A 22,859-nucleotide genomic window follows, 5' to 3' on the forward strand; every position below is an offset into this window, starting at 1 on the left:
TATTATCTTTAATTTGTGATGCATTTTTGTGAGATAAAATCATAAGGCTTAACAAGGCAAAAGTGGACAATACCTTAGAAGTTGGTATGGATAATAACATTTGATATTAGAATCAGTTTTATGGGTATTAGATGTGCCACCGAGAATAATAGACTCTCGTTAAAATAGGAGATGATGTCATTGTCTCACCAAGAACAGTGAACTCTCGTTAAAGTGCAAGATGATATTATTGTCCTAGTTGGAATAGGAATGATGTTATTGTCCTAGTGAGAAATCATGAATTCTACATCGGTTGTATACTAAAGTAGGTTTTGGGATATAAATGTTTATACCACTTTTTAACTTGTAAGGTTTTTTTTTATGGGATAAAACCATGGGATCCAATAAAATTAGTGAATAATGTCTCACAAGTTGGAGTTAGGAAATATGTCATATTGTCTTAGTTGGAATGGGGAGGATGTTATTGTCTATTAGAAGAGTCATGAATCCTTCATCTTGTGAGGTTTTTTTTGTGAGATAAAACCATGAGTTCAATAGGATCAACAAACAATACATCACAAGTAAATTGTGTACTATAGTAGGTTTTGGGATATAAATGTTTATACCACTTTCGCAAGATGTAAGTTACTTTTATGAGATAAAATTATGAGACTCAATGGGATCAGTGGATGATACCTCACAAGTCGATTGTGTGCTAAAGTAGGTTTTGGATATAAATGTTTATATCACTTGCAACTTGTGAGGTTTTTTTTATGAGATAAAATCGTAAGACTCAATGGGATCAAAGGATAATGCCTCATAAGTTGGAGTGTGAGAAGATGTCATTGTCCTAATTGGAATGGGAAGGATGTTATTGTTCATGAAAGTAGTTATTAATCTTACATCTTATGAGGTTCTTTTTGTAAGATAAAACTATGAGACTTAGAGAGATTAATACTTCAAAAGTTAGAATGGGAAAAGATATAATTGCCCTAGTTGGAATGGGTAAGATGTTATTGTCTATGAGAGGAGTCATGAATCTTACATCGACTATGTACTAAAATAGGTTTTGGGATATAAATGTTTATATCACTTTCAACTTGTGAGATTTATTTTTGGATAAAACTATGGGATCTAGTGAAGTTAAAATAGATAGTACTTCATAAATTGATATGAATCATGACATAAACCATTTTAGAAATACTACTCTAAAGGCAACATGAGATTCTTTTTCTGCGTTATAGCCCGTCATATTATCTTATAAAGAGGTTTGCATAAAGGACTTATAGTCTCCCCCAAGCTTTTCAATTTCTTCTAAAGTCAAAGGTTTCCTTATTAAATATTATGATCGAAGGCTTTTTGCCTTTGATCAATAATAAAATAAATCCGAGATAAAAAAATACAAAAACAAAATGGTGATACCATTTATGTTGACAATATAATTCTCTAGATTAACAAATTTATAGTCATCGGAGGATATCTTATGGAACATTTTCATTTCTCATGTCTTGACAAGGTTCTGGACTATTTTTTCAAGTGATCAGGGAGGCCATATCTGTCATCAACAAAATGAAAAATCAGGCAGTTACACCGACAAATTGAATACATATATATATATATATACACTAATATATATACACACATGCATATTACAGAGGAAAAAGAAAACTTAATTCTGCCTTTTTCAAAGAGTTTGTTAACAATATCATAGTTAGAAGGAGCACCAAACTTCCACTTGGTGTTCTTTTCACCCACTTCATGTAAGAAGAACAGTACTCATCTTCTTGATCAATGATTGGTGAAGCCACTTCTCAAACAACAAAAGTTAAGCTCTTGATTGATTTCAAGCACTCTGGTACACCAGTGATTTGTAGTGGTGATTTCTTTTAAAATTTTATTATACGTACTAGACTAATCTACAGTAGATAAGTAACTATTTATGGTGAGTGACCGGTCAAAGTTGGTAGTGGAAATCTTTGAGGCCCAAGGGCTAAGGTTTCGTGGTTTATTTCACCAACCACATAAAAAGTTGCATATATAATATGGAATTGTCAAATTTTTGGATGACTTGGGATATAAGATAATAATATATAGCTCCGTTTCAATTGAAAAGTATATGATCAAAATGTTTTAGCTTGACACTACTCTGGGGAATCATATTATCAGTGGTTGATTTACCTTGCGAAATAGAAGAGAATGAATGAAATGTACTTGTGAATTAATGATTTGTTAGAAGATGTGTTTAAGACTGTTAATGTGGATTCATGAATGTTGCTTAGTTGAATGTTTCATATTGTTTTTATTTTTTTGGTTTTGGTTACATTTTTGTTATTCATGCTGGTGGTCATGGCTTAATCTTAGGACCATGATTTTAATGGGTAGTTATTAATTAGGCTTTAAATTATAATGTTTCTGATGTTAAGAAATGTAACAGTGAGTAAAGTTTTCTTTGCTTCAAAAATAACAACATTTGGTATCAGAGCTATCTTCTTAAGAGATTTGATGTGTCATGAAAGTCGAAACCAGTTTCTTTGTAATTGCTCTGACGGTGTTCGATGGAGATAACTACCAGATTTGGGCAGTACGTATGGAGACATACTTGGAAGCTTTAAATCTTTGGAAAGCAGTGGAAGAAGACTATGAAATTTTTGCACTTCCAAACAATCTCCCTATGGTACAGATTAAAGCGCAGAAAGAAAAGAAGATAAAAAAATCAAAGACAAAGGCCTGCTTGTTTGTTGTAGTCTCATCCATCATCTTCACTCATATCATATCTCTGAAGTCAGCAAAATAGATATGAGATTATCTCAAGAATAAATATGAAAGAGATGAAAGAATTAAAGGGATGCAAGTCCTTAACTTGATTAAGGAATTTGAACTTTAAAGAATGAATGACTCCAAGACGATTAAAGATTACTCCAATAGGCTTTTGAGTATCGCAAACAAGCTAAGGCAGGTTTCAATTTGGATGCATTCTCAACCACTTGATCTTGAGGCTATTACAAAGAACCTCAAAGCTCTGACAGAAGAGCACAAGGGTAGCAATTATTTTTAGAAAGTGCTTGTTGTGTTCATCTTCGGTGGTGTATGTGGAGCATTGACAGCTTTCTGCTTGCTATATCTATGGAACATCTTTGGTAATAGGCGCCCGATAGCACCTGAAGTGTGTGGTGTGCACTCTATGGATGACAGTCCTATAAGAGGTACAAGACTACTTTCTGATGTTTATCAAAGATACAATATTGTTGTGTGTGAACCTATAAATTATGAAGAGGCCAAGAAAGATCAAAATTGGATTGTTGCAATGAAGGAGGAGCTATTCATGATTGAAAGGAATGAAACATGGGAGTTGGTTGATCGACCCTAAAACAGAAAAGTAATTGGAGTCAAATGGGTGTACAGAACCAAGCTTAATATTGATGGCTCAATCAACAAGTATAAAGCTAGACTTGTGGTCAAAAGATATGCTCAAATATTCAACGTGGACTACTCAGATACCTTCGCACCAATCACTAGACTCGACACCATCAAGGTTTTACTTGTCGTTACAGCATAAAAGAATTGGAAAGTGCACCAATTAGATGTTAAGTCAGCATTCTTGAATGGTTTTCTGCAGGAGGAGATTTATGTAGAGCAACCAGAAAGCTATGTTAAGGAAGGAGAAAAAGATAAGGTTTATCTTCTTAAAAAGGCACTTTACGGATTGAAGCAAGCTCCAAGAGCTTGGTACAGCAGGATTGATGAACATTTACAAAACTTGAGATTTATCAAAAGCTTATCTGAATCAACATTATATGTGAAGCACAATGGGATTGACATTCTTATCATCTCACTATATGTGGATGACTTACTTATGATAGAAAACAACACAAGTATTTTGAAGAAGTTTAAGCAAGAGATGATAAAGTTTTTTGAAATGACAGATCTTGGATTGAAGACCTTTTTTCTTGGAATGGAAATCAAACAAAATGAACATGAAGTCTTCATCTGTCAGAAGAAATATGCTAAGGAGATTCTGAAGAAGTTTAAACTCGAAAAATGTAAAGAAATGAGCACACCAATGAACTCAAAGAAAAAGCTTTGTAAAGAAGATAGAACAAAAAAGATTGATCAGGCATATTTCAGAAGCCTGATTGGTTGCTTAATGTTTCTCATAGCAACTCGGCCTGACATTTTGAATGCTGTAAGCATTTTATCTCGGTTTATGCATTGTGCAAGTGAATGGCATCTCAAGGCTGCAAAGTGCTTAGATATATGAAAGGCATAAGTGATTTTGGTATTAAATACACAAAGAGCAAAGAGTTCAAGCTGGTTGATTTCTTAGATAGTGATTGGGGAGGTTCCATTGATGATATGAAGAGCACTTCAGGCTATTGTTTCACACTTGGTTCTGGTGTTTTTTCATGGAGCTCGAAAAAACAAGAAATTGTAGCTCAATCCACAGCTGAAGTAGAGTTTATTGCTGCAACAGCTGCTGTTAATCAAGCTTTGTGGCTAAGGAAGATTTTAATCGATCTTAACATAGAGCTGGAGGAAAGCACAAAGATTCTTGTTGACAACCAAGCTGCCATTGCTATCTTTCAAAATCCTGTGTTTCACGAGAAAACTAAGCATTTTAATATTAAATTATTCTTCTTAAGGGAAGTGCAGAAAGATGGAGCTATTGTTCTTGTCTACTGCAAAACAGAAGATCAGGTTGCAGATGTTTTCACCAAGCCACTGCCAATTAGCAAGTTTGAATTTTTGAGGACAAAACTTGGTGTTTGCAGCTCCTAAAGCAAGGAGGAGTGTTAGAAGATGTGTTTAGGACTGCTAATGTGGATTCATGAATGTTGCTTAGTTGAATGTTTCATATTGTTCTTGTTTTTTTTGTGTTAGTTATTTTTTTTGTTATTCATGCTGGTGGTCATGGCTTAATCTTAGGACCATGATTTTAGTGGGTAGTTATTAATTAAGCTTTAAATTATAATATTTCTGATGTTAAGAAATGTAACAATGAGTAAAGTTTTCTTTGCTTCAAAATAACAACACGATTCAATTTACAAATTAACTGGAAGCAATGAACCCGGCATAACTATGAGAAATGATCAAAGTACTTTGGAGAAATTGCCAGTAGGACAACCTGTTAATAATTTAATTAGCAAGTTGGAATGAACCTTGACAAGATCTATAATTTAGGAGTTCTAGTTAAAATCAAATTCTTCATACATTGAACTCCTTGCTGGAGGGAAGAAAAATGAGGGCCATATTCCATTATCTAAGTAGTCTGTTTATTGCCAAGGAAGTGTGCAGCATTTTTTATAAGAAACATGTTTGAGATTTTATATTTTTTCCTTTTTATGCCTAAAGATTTTCTTTAACTACACAATCAGAGGTAGGCCTCTCCTTCCCATAAATCCCATCTCGTTCATTTCAATATTGGAACCTGAGGAGGTTGAAAGAAGAAATGTTGCACAAGATGTGAAATTTCATGTTCTTTCAAAAATATTCATACAAAGGAACTCTCCACTTAATTATAGTCATTGTATTCAATAAAAAATAAATAGTATATTCTTCTTTTTACAAAGGAAGCTGTAGTCTATAAATAAGGAAAAAGGCTGCAAGTCACAGGATTCGAACCTTAGACCTGTTGAATGCAACTTATTAAGGATAATTGCGTGAATCAATTGAACTATCTTGACTAAAATTGCTGGTTGGAGTATGTTGGCCAATTATTTTTAGCACAATTTAAGCCATCTTGATTCTGTTCGGTAGAGTTTTACTCTTCATTTGTAATAATCCAGTTCATATATTCTACAGCCTCTTGATTTCTAAGTAAAATGCCCTATCTTGTACAATAGATAATTCTGCTCTCTTACAAACCTAGGCAATTGTTATTTGGCCTAACAGCTAATTTGTTGCTTGCTTTTCTAGCTTTGGTGAGTACAAGTTTGAAGGAAAGCTATCTTTGATGGGGTCCAAAAGTATCATATTCCCTTTTTCACTTTTCTGTTCTGCAATTTTTATCCTAAGCTCACATACATAGTTTGATAGAAACAAAAGTTAATCTGTATGGATTGATCTGATGAATTGACATGGGTATATAAAATTGTTCACCATTCCATGCAAAAGAAATACTACCAGAAAAGCTGAAATGCTACTACTAGAAAAGCTGAAATGCTAAGATATATGAAATGGAAAAAGCCTTTTGATCCCTGTCTATGGAACTAAGTTTTCAATCCTCACACTTAAATGCCCAAATTGAGCATTTTCTTATTTACATTATACAAATTGCACAAAACTAAACCTGCAATTTGCTGATAGTATTTTATTTTAACGGACAAAGAGCAACCCCAAAAGGGTATTTATTAAAGTTGTAGAATTCTGCAAAAGATTCTAGCCTGTGTTCCTAAGTATAGGACAGCTTGAAGCTGCCTCCAATCCAGAACTATCCATGGTGGCACCTTTCACGAGACCTCCAAGCAGTTCTCCACGATCGTAAAAGAACTCCACTTTCACAATTTTCATCTCTTCATCCACCTATTTCACAACATATAGTACAGTCTAATAATCTACATGAAAACAGAAAGAACTAGGGGGAAAATTTTCTCAGATAAATACCTCAAAGATGGCAATTCCATATAACTCTATCAATTCTCCTGTAGGGGCGTGCCCTTGAAAGGACCTTCATTGTAACCCCAGTGCCTGAACTTGTAGACAATCTCTGGAGGTCCTGTATAAACCTTAAGAACCTCCAAGGCAAAGCCTCTTGGAAACGTTGTTATGAACGCCCTGTGAGATGATTCTGCTGTTTCCCTATCAGGATCGTAACACCTGAATTCCTCAGGAAGGGAAGTTTGCAAGTGTGGGTTATAGCCTCCTCCAAGCTTCTTTATGTCCATCATGTTTAAAGGTTTCCGACCTTTACAACATATTAATCAACAACTTTAATTTAGTATGATTGACAAAACATTTGTACATGTACAACCTGTTTCAACTTCTAGCATTACCATTTAAGCCAAATACAAATTTCTTTACATCCATTGATTTGAAATCATCGAGGGATGACTTGTGGAAAAGCTCCATTTCCCATGTCTTTACAAGGTTCTGCACCTTTTCTTCTAGTGATCCAGGAGGCCATACCTACCATTAACAGATTGAAGATTGGTAAAATCAATAGATAAACAAGCAAACTACAGACGGAGCACGAGGCAGAGAGAAAGGGAAGACCTTGGTTCTTTCATCTTCGAAGAGCTTGTTCACAACAGCATAATTTGGAGGAGACCCATATCTCCATTTGGTATTCTGCTCTCCTTCTCCCTCCAAATAAGAACGATATTTGTCTCCTTCAATACCTGACATCGCCATCTTCCGAAATGACAGAAGATCTGCTTGAGGATTATTTGCACTGGAGGGGACGGATATATAGGTGGAGAATTTACCGAACATCATATTATAATAATCCTGAGTGTTAGCGTATCACAGCATCAAAGTCTGAACTTGAATAAATTATTGGTTAAACTATAATTAATTAATCACAAACATCAATATTAAGCAGCCATTCAATGTATCAACAATCTTCTTACATTATCAAAATAATGAGAAAATTTTACATTGTTCAAGTGGAGGTGTTAATGGAGGAAAAAGCCAAGCAGCAGCCAACGCACTGTTCATGAGTAGTACGGATACTATATTGGATTAATCAAAGGTGTAAGCAATGACATTATGTCGGATGACATAAACATATTACAGATACATTAGTTTTTTTGGGTGACTAACCGACTGTTGACTGTTAAACCTTTGAACTCAAATCAAGTTAGCTACTGTCCCTGCAACTTCTTCCTAAAAAAGAAATTGTTAGCTTAGTCAACTGAATTTGGGAAAAATTCATGGTCGGAAAGGTTGATTAGTACTAGGAGGTAGGTGAAGATAAAGTCATTACTTCACAGGGTAGATATAGTCTAATCATCAAAGAAAAATTCAAGATTTTTAGATGTTAATCTTTGGGGTAAGTTTAGTTTGCATATTGTGCATCACTGATCAATTGACTGAGTTCTGCAAATGGCATATCTATTAAAGCACAGAGAGGAAAGGTATGAATGAGTTTATCATCATTCTCCTCTCCTCGAAAAAAAAAAAAAAAACATTTAGCATGACAAACAGAAAGCAAAAAAGAATAGGATTAATGCAGCTTCTATAGACAGTTAAGTTTTTACAACTTCTGAGCATTTGAAACAGTACATAAAGATGTAGGTAAGAACTTGGTTATGGTATCAAATGATTCATTATTGCCAAAATTGCGAGCAACATGTTCTACATAGGAAACATGAGAAATCGTTTACCAAGCAAATTATGGACCCAGGTTTATCAAAAGTGGGATCATAGTAATGGCATTAAATATTAACCAAACAAGAATAGTTTATGGCATGCAGTATTAACCTTACTTAAGGCTTCTGCTCTTGCAAAATACGCATTTAACTCATGTATTTTTTGCATGTATATAACCAGAAAACCCACTGTTAGATTTCTGTCAAAAGCCTAATGAATCAGCTTAAATTTATTGTTCTTAATTTTTTGTTTCAAAGGAGTCAACAGTATTTGCTGGTTTATCAGTTGTTCATTGCTTAAAGATTTTAGAGGCAGTTTGTTTTTACAGATGTATAACTTAAAGAGTGGAACCATCAGAAACCAAAAGTTATCCCCAGAAGCAGAAAAGCTGCACGGTCCGCATCATGGTTCAATCTTCCCGTTAAAGAAGATCACATCACTTGGTTCCCTTATTTTTCTTTTTCAATTGAAAAACTGAAGGGGTAAAAAACGAAAATGAGTTTAACGATGATGAATCAAATCCTGGAAAATCAATAAAAATTAAATAAAAAAGATAACAAAAGAAAAGACGCTAATAAGATAGAAACGGGAAAAGGAGCTCAGAAAAAAAAAATGGGTAGAGAGATATTAGCAGCACATAATAGAATCAGCGTGGTGCATGACTTTCTCTAATTCCTCATCATTGCCCACAAATTCAAACACCTTTCAAAATCTACATTATAACTTTATAATGAAAATAAAAAGAAAAAGCCAGAGTCGAGATCAAGAAGGAGACAATAAGAATAATAATAATAAAAAAAACTGGCTGCCCCGAAGGTCATCCAAAATGCTAACTGCGTTTGACATTTATAAAGAGGATGAAGCTCTTAACCCTAATTGCATCTTCCCATTTTGTTTTTCTCCTAATCACAATTTTACCCTCGATGCCCTTCCTATTTTCCCTTTATGGCTTTCATTTTGGACTTTGGTTTCCGGATTGTCGTGGGCTATGCTGCACGTATCAACCCATGATATGGTGCAAGGTTGTTAATATAGAATAATATTTTGATTTTTTAAAATGATATATGTCAATATTAATTATTTTAAATTTTTTAATTTAATATAAATATATATGAATTTCAATATCATCAATTTATCATGATATTTTTAAATATTTAATCTAATTATATGATATTTAAATGAATATTTTTTTTATGTAAATATTAAGATAAAAGCAAAAATATGAAAAAAAAAAAGATCTTGACTTCATAATTATTAAATTTTAGGGAGAGAATACAATTGCCTTTTTGAATGAGATTGAAATGCTTATGAATTTTGATTTGAAAAATAAAGTATAAAAAATAAGTTATAGTAAAAAATAAAAGAACTCAACTTTTAATGGTTATTTTATCAATTAATTTTATTTTTATTAAGTTAAAATAGTCAAATAATAAAAAATAAATAAAAAATTATAAAACACATTTCACATTCACATATGGATTGAAATAAGTTAAGTCATCAAAATTTACCAAAATCAATAAAAGCAACCGATATTATCTAATACAAAACTTGATACGAAAAATAACTTTTAAATATATTATATTTTAATATAACTGTAATATATTAATTGATATAGTTGATGTTGAAAAATTTTTGTGGCTTCTAATTTTTTTAATAAATTTCATTTTGATCCCTTATTTTTTTACCTTAATTTAAGATTAATCCATTAATTTGAGAATTAAACATCCCGCCTAAAATTATAAACGTTGTTAACAAAATTTGAGCAATTACATCATTATCAAATGGTGGAAACATAAAATCCCATTTCAATATTAGTCTTGGTTAGGTCTCCTATTATACTCATCACATAATCATGTCTCTTTGTCTTTTTTCCTTGTCAATATCTAAAGATGGCAAGATGATATTATTTGTAATGATTACAATATAATTAATCAATCATAATTTAAAATATAAAATCTATCAAAATTTTATATAAAATTCATATTTATAAGTAGTGAATTTTTACATAAATTTTTATTTTAATTAAATTATTATAGCATTGTAATAAAAAAATTATAGATAATATGCTTCTAAAAATAGCAAAATGAACCGACAATATATGAGGCTTGTCTTGCGTAATGAGTCATTCGAGCATGGCTTAGACTACAATTACTTGCCTTGTTTAGCTCGATTTTTATTAAGAATTGTGTTAGGTCAAGATACCATGCCCATCATTTCAACTCGACACTTACAATGCAAAAGTTCGTAGAAATATCAATCTTATCCATATTTAATAAGAAATCTGATAATTTATCTAAATGAAAATAAAAATAGATATTATATTATGGAGATGAGGATGGGAATGAAAACGAGTTTAATGGACATGAGAATAGGAAAGGATAATATAGTACTTATCTCATGTCATAACCATACGTTACATATATATATATTTAGCAAATAGATTTTATATTAAATCACATAATTATTATTTTAAATTAATTAAAACTAATATATTTTTATTTATTAATATATATTCATAAAGAATTACACAAATATGCAAGATAAATATAAAATAAGCTAAAAAATATATTTTTATTTTTTAAAAAAAGCTACTAATATAAAGATTATTTATATTTATTAAATATCAGTATAATATGTTTGGATTGAGGCAAGGGGAGAGAAAAAAAAAAGAATGAAAAGGAAACAAAAGGAAATGGAGAGTCATTTCCCTTTTTTGTATATGACATAAATAAAAATAAAGGAAAAGAATGTATGCTTAGCTTTCTTTGGTTTCTCTCAATTTTCTTCATTTTTTAATTACCCCAAATTGAAAGAAAAGGAAGGGAAAGGAAAAGAAAAAAATTTTAAAAATAAAATGATTATTTTATCCTTATTAATTTTTAAAAATTAAAAGTGTATAATTTTGAACTCAAAAATTAGATTGAGAATACAAAACATAATTTACCAATAAATTTATTGTCTCTAATTTTTTTCTCTTAATTTTATGAATTTCATAAATTTCATTGATAACTATTTTTATAAAGAAATAAAGGAAAATTGAAGTCTTTAACTGCTTGACTTAGTGATCAAGTAAGCCTTAAAGAAGATATAGAGTTGGGGTTTGACCCCAGCCTCTCACCCTCCCTTATAAATATAGGGCTCTGCCCCCATTGAAACTAAAAAAAAAAAAAAATTGAAAACATGAAATACGTTAACATAAATATGTAAATGTCATAGTAAAAATAAAAATTATCAAAGGTTATAATAAAAAAATAATTTAATAAATCATTTACTTTCCTTTCCATTATTTAAATTTTTTATTTTTTTTATTAATTTTAGCTATCCAAACAAATGACACATATATATTTTTATTTTCTTTAAAAATTCTTTCTTTCTTTTACTTTACTTTACTTTCCTTTCTTTTACTAATGATAAGGATGAAAATGTGAATAGATTTAAAATATCTCTACAATATAGATACAAAAAAAAGTATAATATAAAAATCAAAGAATAAAGATAGATAATATTTTATCTATTTCATACTTTACACATTGAAATCCCTATAAATTTGTATAAATTTGATTTTTGATTTTTTTTTCCTATTTGGCTCCATCTCAAACGAAACTTTCAATTTCTTTAACTTACAAGTTGACCTTGCATCTTACTACACACAAACCCCAATATTGAATACATGACGGTCATTATTCAAAATGAAATATGACCATTTGTTCCCCACTCCAACAATGATCCATCGTGCTAAGCCCAGGCCAGTTGCTTATCTTAACTTATGCCACGCAAGCAAACCTCTCGACCTTTCTTATCTTTTTTAATTTTCTTCAACTCCAGTAATGGAAAATAATCAAAGCCTAAACAAGTTTTCTTTCATCGGTAGAATATCAAAATACATAGTAATTTCATGGGTGAATCTTCTTATTTTCAATTGATTTCTCACATTTTCTTTCTTTTTCCTTCTTGATTTTTTTTTTAACACATCCGGGATTTTTGTCAAAAAGATAGAAACCAACAATGAGTAGGTTAGGCCTAAAGGTAAGGCTTTTTTACATTGTCAAATCGATAATTTTGGAAAGAGATGCCCAATTCCTAAAACTAATGGATTGGTGTTGAATTAAGACAAAAAAATCTGGATGGAATTTAAAAAGATATTTTCACTAATAATGGGAATTTGGAATATATATATATTTATATATAATATGTGTTTATTTATTTATTGATTATGTGTTAACTTGTAATTTAATGAAATCGTATAAAATTTATACATTGTTGGTAAATCTAATAAAAACTCATAACACATATATATATATATATATATATATATATATATTAGAGTAGGGATTCACTTGTACCAATGTAATTCTTATATCTTTTTAGATTTTTAAATCAAAATTAAATTTATGATTTATTTGATTCAAAATAAATTTTTAAATTTAATAATTTTGGTCAAAAAATTCAAAAAAATTATAAAAATTACACTAATATAAATAAACCCCTCATCTTTTAGTCTATATACATTTATATGACTAGAGAAAGGAAATGGTGTTTAGAAAAGTAATTGCCTAATCAGTTCCTTTTTTTACATTTTTTTCTAGACAGTTATTACTCGATTTTTATTGTTTATTATTGTTACTTTATCAATAATAAGAAATGTCTAAACTCCAAAGTAATGTTTGATATTAAATAATCATTTTAAAAATAATAATGATTTACACATGAGTAGATTATCGTGTCTGGTAAACATTTAATGATCTTATATGACAGTAATTTGGATAATCGAAAATGATCATATCACTACTTTAGTGAACGACTTAATTTTCAATTAAAATGATGAAAGATTTTTATTACTGAGGTGAAATAATATATAAAATTAACAATAGTCAATACTATCTATTTAATATATAAATTAAAAATTTTCTTCCTCTTAAAATTATAATTATTTAAATTGTAAAATTTTATATATTTAAACTAATATCGTTATAAAAAAATTAAAAAATAATTTGTGTACTTTTATTAAAATTTTTTTAATGTTTTATATACATAATATAATTTTTTCTTTTGTTATGATTTTAATATATTAGTTTTTTTTTAATTCATATGTCTTTTTACATAATTTATATTTTAAAAATTAATTTACATATTAATAAATTATTTTTAAGTTAATAATTTAATTATATTTTATTACTAATAATTTAATAATTTAAGTAAATGAAACATTACTAATATTTTACAAATTATTATCTTTAAACAATATTAAAATCATTAACTTGTATAACTATTACAATATGTATAATTATTTTTGTATTTTTAAATAAAATAATATTTAAGTTTTAGTAATATCAAATATAATGATTTTTAATTTTTAAGATTTAATAATTGTTAACCAAATGAGTGATAAAATCACCTTAATAACACGATCACTTCGACAATTAAATTATCATAATAATCTTGAAAATGATATCATCTAAAGAAGAATAGTTTAATTGACAAAGTATTATTTTTTATAAATATTTTTGTACATATTTGCTCATATACTAAAAGATCATACTGATATTCTTAGTATTTGATTCAACAATAAAGATATGAATGTATTAAATTTAAGTATAGTCTCCTTGGAGTTTTTATTATAGGAGGATTGGAGTCTTGTTCTACCTATAAGTAAGTTATTGCCTTAGGATCGTCTTAGTTAGATTATCCTTGAAGAATAATTAGTTTTAGTCTTTTAGTTATCAGATAGTATTCTGATAGTGTTTTCTTAAAGTTTTTAGTGTAGTAAACAAGGGATGGAGTATCTGTTGGATTCATTATGGAAGACTTGAAGTTAACAGAAGAAGAGAATGACCATGTTGTTACAGATATGGGTGATAGAAAAAATAAGAACGAAGAAGAAAAAGCATGGCTTGTGGGAATGTTATTCACAAAGCGGCCTTATAATAAAGAGGCCATGAAAAGAACGCTTAAGCTTTTATGGTGACTGGCTAAGCAAGTGGAGATAGTAGATTTGGAGGAAAATATATTCCTTTCAATTTTGCTATGATGATTGATAGAATAAGAGTTTTGGATGGCTTACCATAGTCATTCGATGCGTAAATAATACTCTTTAATAAGTATGATAGGAGTTTAAAGCCAGAAGACTACAAATTCAATAAAGCACCATTTTGGATCTGTGTTTATGGATTGCCACTAAGCATAAGGAGCCATGGAAATGCAATAAGGATTTGGAGGAAAATAAGAAATCTTAAAGAGATAAATGCAATGCTAGATAAATGTGGGTGGTCGAGGTTTTTAAGAATCAGATTTGAAATGGATGTGACAAAATCGCAAAAAATGACTATTTTGGCAACCACATAATGGAACTTGAAGGAGACTCAGGCTAAGTTATGAAAGGCTACCAAGTTTTTGCTATACCTGCTATCATAACGTATAGTTACCGCTAGACATGGAGGAAAAAAATTACTACCAATATTTTTTGATTAGGTCTGATGGACCACCTGAAGCATATTCTGATTTGCAAAAATAGATGTCAGGTTCAAGAGTCGATTATGCATGGAGAAGGTTATAGCACCCTTATAACACCCATCCAAAGGATGACACCAGTTTGATTTCAAATTATCAAAGCCTTGATTATTTTTATGATTTACCAAATAATTTAATATTGAAAATTAATCTTAAAATTGTCTCAATATTTTGGTAGTAATTTAAGATAATTTTCTCACCTTATGAGTATTTATAGAGACTAGTGTCCCATTCTGAAGAGGCTTTATAATCGGATTTATTAATTTTTATCCTAGCAAAATCAACAAAGCCTTCTAATAGTTTAGTAGGGCTTATTTCAAAGCAATCTTCCAATAGTTTAGAGGATAAAGTTATTTTTTATTTTTTGATTTTTTTATTGTATAATTTTTTATTTTTATTTTTTGAAAACTGATTTATGGAATTTCTCAATAATTTGGTGGATTCCATAAAAATTTCTCAATAGTTTGATAGAATTCCATGAATTTATTTTGTAAGAATTGAAAAAGGATTTTTTATTTTTTATTTTTGCTATTTATTAAAAGGATTTTTTTTCTAAAAAATTTTTAAAAGATTTTTTTTTTTAAAATTTACTTGAAATAGATTTTTTTGTTTTGTTTGTTTGTTTTTTAATTCACTGAAAAGATTTTTTTTTATTTTTATACAATCATTTTTTTAGCAGAAACAATTTTTACAAAATTTCTCAAAAATAAAACTAGAAAAATAAAAATTAAAAATAAAATAAGTTAAAAAATATAAAATAAATAAAATAAAAAAATAAAAATAAAATGAAAAAAAGGGAACCTTGAGATCAAGTCAGGTTAAAGCACGAGTCAGCGCACGGGTCAATAAGTCATCACGCGATCTGGGTTGCTAAAACATTACCGTTTTGGCTCCATATAAAAGGTAATTCCCAGCCTTTCTCCTCAGAAAGCCAGCCCTTTTCTCTCTCTAAACAGAGAAGCTCTCACTTCTATTTAAGAAACTTCACTAAAGATTCAATCGAAAACTGAAAATTTCATTGGTTTCTGAGAAGGTCACTAAAAAATTCAACCGAAAACTAAAAAATTCATTGGTTTCTAGAAATCTAACTAGAAATTGGTTGGAAAATTCAACCAATCATCGAAAAATTCATTAAAAACTTCATGTTCTTCCAAAAAATCCAGATTTTTCCAGAAAAATCTCAAATTTTTGTAGATTTGCCCAAATTTTTTCACAAACGCTCCAAAATCCAAATCCAAACCCCAAAACCTAAACTAACCCAGAATCTTTCGAGCAAAACCAAAATCAGAAATTCAAATCCCAAACACTCCTATTTTGCCCAAAAAAATTCCAAAACACCTATTGTCCAAAAATCAACCTTTTCTTCTTAAAATCTACCCCTTGTCCTGTTCTGTAATGATCCGTCCAATTTATAAGTTCTCTTAGGATAGATTTTAAGAAACAGGCAGAATCAATTTAAGCTTGAATCCTGGGATTTGATTCTGTCCGAAACTTAAAATATGTCTAGGTTTATTATTGATTGAAAAATTCTTTGATTTAAGCTCTGATTGACCCTTTAACCAGATTTGATTCCCAATTTCAGTTATTTGATCGACAATTAAGAAAAAAAAAATAAAAATAAAAAATAAAAAAATAATGATAATCTTGATAATAATAATAATAATAATATACTATTTAAAATATCATAATAATAATAGTAATAATAATAATATATAATATAACAATTATACTATAATATATTGCCATATAGTATACTATAATAATATTATAAAAGTAACCCTAAGAATAATCCTATTGACCTAGGACACATATGAGTGTCTACAGTTGCCTCTCTTTACATATTTCTGTCAGACAAGGATGATGCAAAACCTAGACACCCATTTGCTCGAGTCAAATCAGTGAGTAAAAATGACTATGATGAAACCACGAGTCAAGAATGAAACGACCAAGACCCAATCGAGGTAAAAAATAAATGACCAAGATAGAACCACGAGTAATAAGAAATAATCTAGATTGAGCTAAGATCTACTGATAGGGATGAAATCATGAGTCGAAAAGAAGTGACCAAGACTGAGTTAATATCAAAAATAAATGATCGAGATGAAAGCACGAGTTATAAGAAATGATCTAAACTGAGCCAAGATCCGATAACTGAGACAAAATCACGAGTCAAAAAATAAAACGAGCAGGACCAAGTCAAAGTAAAAAATAAATGATCAAGATGAAACCACGAGTCAAAAATGAAGTAACCAGGATCGGGTTGAGGTAAAAAATAAATGACTAGGACAAAACCATGAGTTATAAGAAATGATCTAGACTGATCCAAGATTAGGTAATTGAGACGAAATCACAAGTTAAAAAATGAAACGACCAGGATCAAGTCGAGGTAAAAAATAAAAGATCGAGATGAAACTATGAGTCATAAGAAATGATTTGGACTGAGCCAAGATCAAGTGATCGAGATGAAACCATAAGTCAAAAAATAAAGTGACCAGGACAAAACCACGAGTCATAATAAATGATCTGGACTGAGTCAAGATCAAGTGACGAGGATGAAACCATGAGTCAAAAATGAAGTGACCAGATCGAGTCGAGATAAAAAATAAATGATCAAGATGAAACCACGAGTCATAAGAAATAATCTAGATTGACTTAAGATTAGGGTAATGATAATAGAATAAAGCGAGTGTACGCCCTATTTGAGATACAAATGTAATGTAGTGCTGATGTCATGAAATTTCAATTGTGGTGACAAGGTTCTTAAGACTCCACCAGTATTTCTTAACTTTTTGGTATTAATAGTCTCAAAGCAAACTGTGTTAACTGATTCATGTCTTTTTTTTCATTTGGTCCCAACTCATAATTCGTGTTAACCAATCTATCACTGAATTCATTATCGAGTCATCTTATTTACCCTTTGTAAATAATTTTCTCATGATTCTTTTCATTTATCTCATCTTGAATTTCATTCAAAAGAATGAAAAACTCTTTATGAAAAATGTCATTATTTATTTACCATCATTCGAATTAGTGACAAATATAATACATTTTCTCGATTCATTTGAGGAATGTTCATTTAGTGAAGGGTAAGAAAGGGGATCTTTATTATTGGAAGAACAAAAGATAGGGTCAAGAACAACTCAAGGGTGAACAAAAGCAAAATGCTGTGATTTGTTCAAATAGGACATTAACATCCAAAATAATGATTGCTTAGACAAATTTAAACTCAAACTCAAGATCATCCTTAAAAAACACATTTCATTAATATCTTCAATCTTTGAGTTAATCATTATCCTCATTTTGGGGACTTTCACATAAAGTTGTTTTTTTTTCAAGTTTTCATATTAAACCATATTTTCAAGTTTTCAATTTAAGTCTTCCTTTTTTCTTTTTTCTTTTTTTTTTCTTATTCTTTTTGCTCTTTTTTTTTTTGTTTTTTTGTTTGTTGTTGTATTTTTTTATTTCTTTTTTCTCTTTTTTTTTGCTTTTTACTTTTTTTTTTCTTTTTTTTTGTACACTTTCTTCTCATTTTTTTTCTTTCTCCTTTGTTGACATTTTGATCAAAGCTTTACACAATCCCAAGACAAACTTGCCCTAATTTAATTCATGATTCTCAAAATCAAATATTCACATTTGATAAAAATAGACTTTTAAAAGACATATCATAGGCTAGGGTAAAATGTGCCAAAAAAAAGGATAAAATAGGCCCAAATTATATTTGAAGAGTCATTAAACCAATGATCATTTTTTCATGTAGAGCACTTTGACATTTTGCCCCATCAATTTTTTTTTCTTTCTTCTTTTTCTTTGGTGAAGCATACTGGCATTTTGCCCCAATAATTTTTCTTTATTTTTTTTTTAATGGAGCATATTGGAAATTTACCCCATCAATTTTTTTTCTTTCTTTCTTCTTGTTTTTTTGGTGGAACACATTGACATTTTGCCTTATAAATTTTTCTTTTTGTTTTTTCTTTTCTTTTCCTAAGAAAAACAAAAGGCTTTGCCCTTAAAGTTACAAAGGGTAAACAAACTTTTCGAGTTTGCCCCCCAGTGAAGGGGTGATTCTTGGTTAGGGTTTTTCTTGGTTAGGGTTTTTTAAAAGAAATTCTCAACCGACTCAAATGGAGTAGCAAGGGATAATAATTTTTAAAGGATAAAAAAATGATTGTCATTTCTTATTTCGAACATGAATACTCTTAATGAAAAATATTAATTGGCTAAAAACAAGCTTGTAAATGAACAATCACAATGATCATGTGTCACATCACTTTCAAAATTCTTCATCAAATTTACATTTTTTTATTTAGTAGTTCCAATGAATCAACAATCTTCATCTATCAATCAAATCATCATGAATGATGTTTTTAAAATCGAGTTATGAATTATCAGCCTGACTAACTGAACATTTATTATTTGGAATTAAATAATGGATATGGGAAAATGTATGAGAAGGTAAAAGTAAATAATGGTGATTCATATAAAAAAAAGAATGAAAATGCATAATATCTATCACTTTTATTAAAATAATAAAAAATAAATGAAATCCAAGTACATAAAAGAGATCCATATTCTCAAAAAATTCTAAGATGATAATTAATTTCAATTAACCTTCATAAAGTCATGCCCTTGAATGATTGGGCAAAGAGTCTTTATGGATATTCAGCTCTCTTGATTCATTAAAGCTTATCGAGCTTGCTTGAATTAAACTTTGCACCTTATGCTTGAAAGCAGGGCAAGTTTTTATAGAGCGACCCATACGCCCATTATAATAGCCATATGTGGCATTAATATTGTATCATTTGGGATATGATGGCTTCAATGGTTTCAAAAGGATTGGGGATACTAGGTCATTCTTAACCAATTTTGAAAATAACTTAGTATAAGTTATAGAAATAAGATTAATGTTAGCCCTCTCCTGATTGTCTTTGGATATTCTTAAATCACTCACTTGATTGTTAGGCCTTAAAAATGGTGTAGTAACAGGATTAGGCCCATATACAGGTGCTTGAAAAGCTTATTAAGGAAGACTTGGAGCAATATTGCTTATGATTGGGAGATAAGGTTGGTAAAGAACTTATGCAACATTATTGGCTGTTAGATAATAAGCAGGATAAACATATGGTGGATATGGGGCATAATTTCTAGATTGCTGCCCCTCAAAACTCACCGCTTGGGCTTCATCTTCTTTTTTCTTAGGCATCCCACCTTTCTTGACGTTATCAGTCTTTCCCTTTTCAAGCTTGTCACTCTTGATGGTATTTTCAATAATTTCTCTTGAGATTATCATATCAGCAAAGTTTTTTATTGCGTTCCTTATAATTTTTTTATAATATGGTGACTTTAAAATATTTACAAACAAAACTGTTATTTTTTTTAGTTAAAGGTAGTTGCATTTGAGCAGCGACATCCCACCATCTTTGGGTATATTCCTTGAAAAACTCAGATGCTTTCTTCTTCATGCCTTATAACAAAAGGTGATTAAGAGCCATATCTATGATGTGATGATATTGGCTAATGAAAGATCTAGTTAGATCATTTCATGACTTAATGTGAGTCCTATCTAGTTGGATATATCATATTGCAGTAGACCCGATCAAGTTATCTTGAAACACATGCATGAATAGCTTCTCATTACTAGCGTGAGCTACTATCTTATGATAATACACTGTGATATGCATGATGGGGTACTTGATACCGTCATACTTCTTAAATTTTTGTACCTCAAACTTTGGAAGAATCACAACATCTAGAACTAGATAAAGGTTGGTAGCATTTATGGATCCATAAAAATCAATGCCCTTTATAGCCCATAATCTTTCCTCAATCATGCTCATGGCTTGATCGATATTAGAGTTTTTAGGGGTACAACTATCTATAACATTTTTTTCTTTTTAGTCTTGTCTATTTTGGGAGTTTGGATTGGCTCATCTACCTTTTCAGTGAAGATATGATTGGTATAGCTCTGAACATTCCCTTGATTAAATTTTGGAAACATGGTTTATTATTGATGAAAGCTTGGAATAGTCTGAGTCTAATGTAGGCTGAAACTTAGAGAATATAGTGGCTTAGTATCTTCATGTGAGATGTCATCTTTTATTGCCTTTCCTCTATTTCCCTTTTCCAAAGCTTTTAGGATTCTGCTCAATTTTCTTTCAAGTGTCTCCTGAGCTTTTTCTATTCTTTCAAGTTGATCTACATTGTCTTGCTCTATTTTTTTGGCTCTAGCTTGAGTATAGTACTAGTGTTGAGCTATCATTAAACATTGATTTCCTATAATTATGGTGCAAATTTAGAATGATGTTTATAGATCTATCAAATTATGGATGAGAATGAATGCATGCATACATAAAAAAAAGAGTTAGTAAGCATAATATGTAATTTGCATGTATGTTTATGAATATATGCAAGAAGAAAAAAATAAAAAGAAGACATAAAAAATTAATTAGTCATATCAAAAAATAAAGAATAAACACTATAAAAGCAAGTAAAACAACAACATGATCCTAGATTTTAGGTTAACTATGAAGGGTGGGAGGATAAGGCTCTATCTATGGTTAGGCTTTTTAGGGTTAACTATATGCGATTTAGGTTGATTCTAAAAGGTTCCTAAATTATTCCTTATATCATCGTCCATCACAGACTAGTAAGGCACCTCAATTCTCGCCTATCATAGGCTACAAGTGAAAAAGGGTCAATTTGAGTGAAATTGTTTCTAGACCCGTATGGAGACTTGAAATCTCATGAGGGCATAAGTATTTCACTCCCTCCTAAAGGTAGAGCTTGGGTGGAGGGCTTATGTTATACACATACAAATGAATGACAGATATATATAGTAAATAGATGAATAACTAAAATAAATATAAGCAATGAAAAGAAATAAAATAAGGAAGAAAATAAATTTCAAGTTTATTAAACAAGGCTTGGATAATAAGGAATCATTTACTGGCCTGACTCTCCATATCCCCAATGGAGTTGCCAAACTTCATAACATATAGATTCGTGGACCTATCACTAGATGTGGAGGAAAGGAGTCATCACCAATCTTTTTTGGTTAGGTGTGATCAACCACCTGAAACATATTCTAGTCTACGAAAATAGATATTAGGTTCGGGAGTCGGTAATGTATGAAAAAGGTTGTAGTACCCTCATAACGCCCATCCAAAGGATGGCACCGATTTAATTTCAAATTATCCAAACCTTGATCATTTTTATGATTTACCAAATAATTTAATATTAAAAATTAATTTTAAAATTATCCCAATAGTTTGATAGCAATTTAAAATAATTTTCTCACCTCAAGAGTATTCATAAAAACTAGTGTTCCATTATGAAGAGGCTCTATCGTCGGATTTATTAATTTTTATCCTAGAAAAATCGGTAAAGCCTCCTAATAGTTTGGTAGGGCTTATTTCAAAGCACTCCTCCAATAGTTTAGAGGATAAATTTAGTTTTTAGTTTTTTATTTTTTTATTATATAATTTTTTTTTTGAAAACTAATTTATAGAATTTCTCAATAGTTTCATGGATTCTGTAAAAATTTTCCAATAGTTTGGTAGAATTCCATGAATTTATTTTGTAAGAATTGAAAAATGATTTTTTCCTTTCCTTTTTGATTATTTATTGAAAGGATTTTTTTTTCTAAAACAACTTTAAAAGATTTTTTTTGAAAATTTACTTGAAAAAGATTTTTTCGTTTTGTTTGTTTTTTTTAATTAACTGAAAATATTTTTTTTATTTTTATACAATCATTTTTAATAGAAACAATTTTTACGAAATTTCTCAAAAATAAACCCAAAAAATTAAAAATTAAAAATAAAATGAAAAGGAAACTTGCGATTGGGTCGGGTTAAAGTGCGGGTCAGCGCGTGGATCCTAGGTTGCTAAAACGCTACCATTTTAGCTTCGTATAAAAGGCAATTCCCAGCCTTTCTCCTCAGAAAGCTACTCCTCTCTCTCTTTCTATAAACAGAGAAGCTTTGACCTCTCTTTAGGAAACTCTATCGGATATTCAATCGAAAATTGGAAATTCGACCAGTTTTTGGGAAGGTCACCGAAAAATTCAATCA

The 22,859-nt window shown here is 30.0% G+C and overlaps 1 non-coding gene and 1 pseudogene across 2 annotated transcripts; both read right to left on the reverse strand.

Moving 5' to 3' along the window:
- Window positions 1–6,142: 6,142 nt before the first annotated feature.
- LOC111311198 (pathogen-related protein-like) lies at window positions 6,143–9,180 on the reverse strand (annotated as a pseudogene). Its single transcript, XR_016343431.1, has 5 exons — window positions 8,398–9,180; window positions 7,189–7,422; window positions 6,969–7,101; window positions 6,580–6,880; window positions 6,143–6,498 (listed from the first exon to the last, which is right to left on the reverse strand). The product of XR_016343431.1 is annotated as a pathogen-related protein-like (transcript).
- On the reverse strand, window positions 8,882–8,974 carry LOC149520510 (small nucleolar RNA Z221/R21b). Its single transcript, XR_016326594.1, has one exon. It is a non-coding gene; the product is annotated as a small nucleolar RNA Z221/R21b (small nucleolar RNA).
- Window positions 9,181–22,859: the final 13,679 nt, after the last annotated feature.

Source organism: Durio zibethinus, chromosome 1, assembly GCF_047325235.1.
Source record: "Durio zibethinus cultivar Kanyao isolate XHJ-2024 chromosome 1, ASM4732523v1, whole genome shotgun sequence".
Lineage (NCBI taxonomy): Eukaryota > Viridiplantae > Streptophyta > Magnoliopsida > Malvales > Malvaceae > Durio > Durio zibethinus.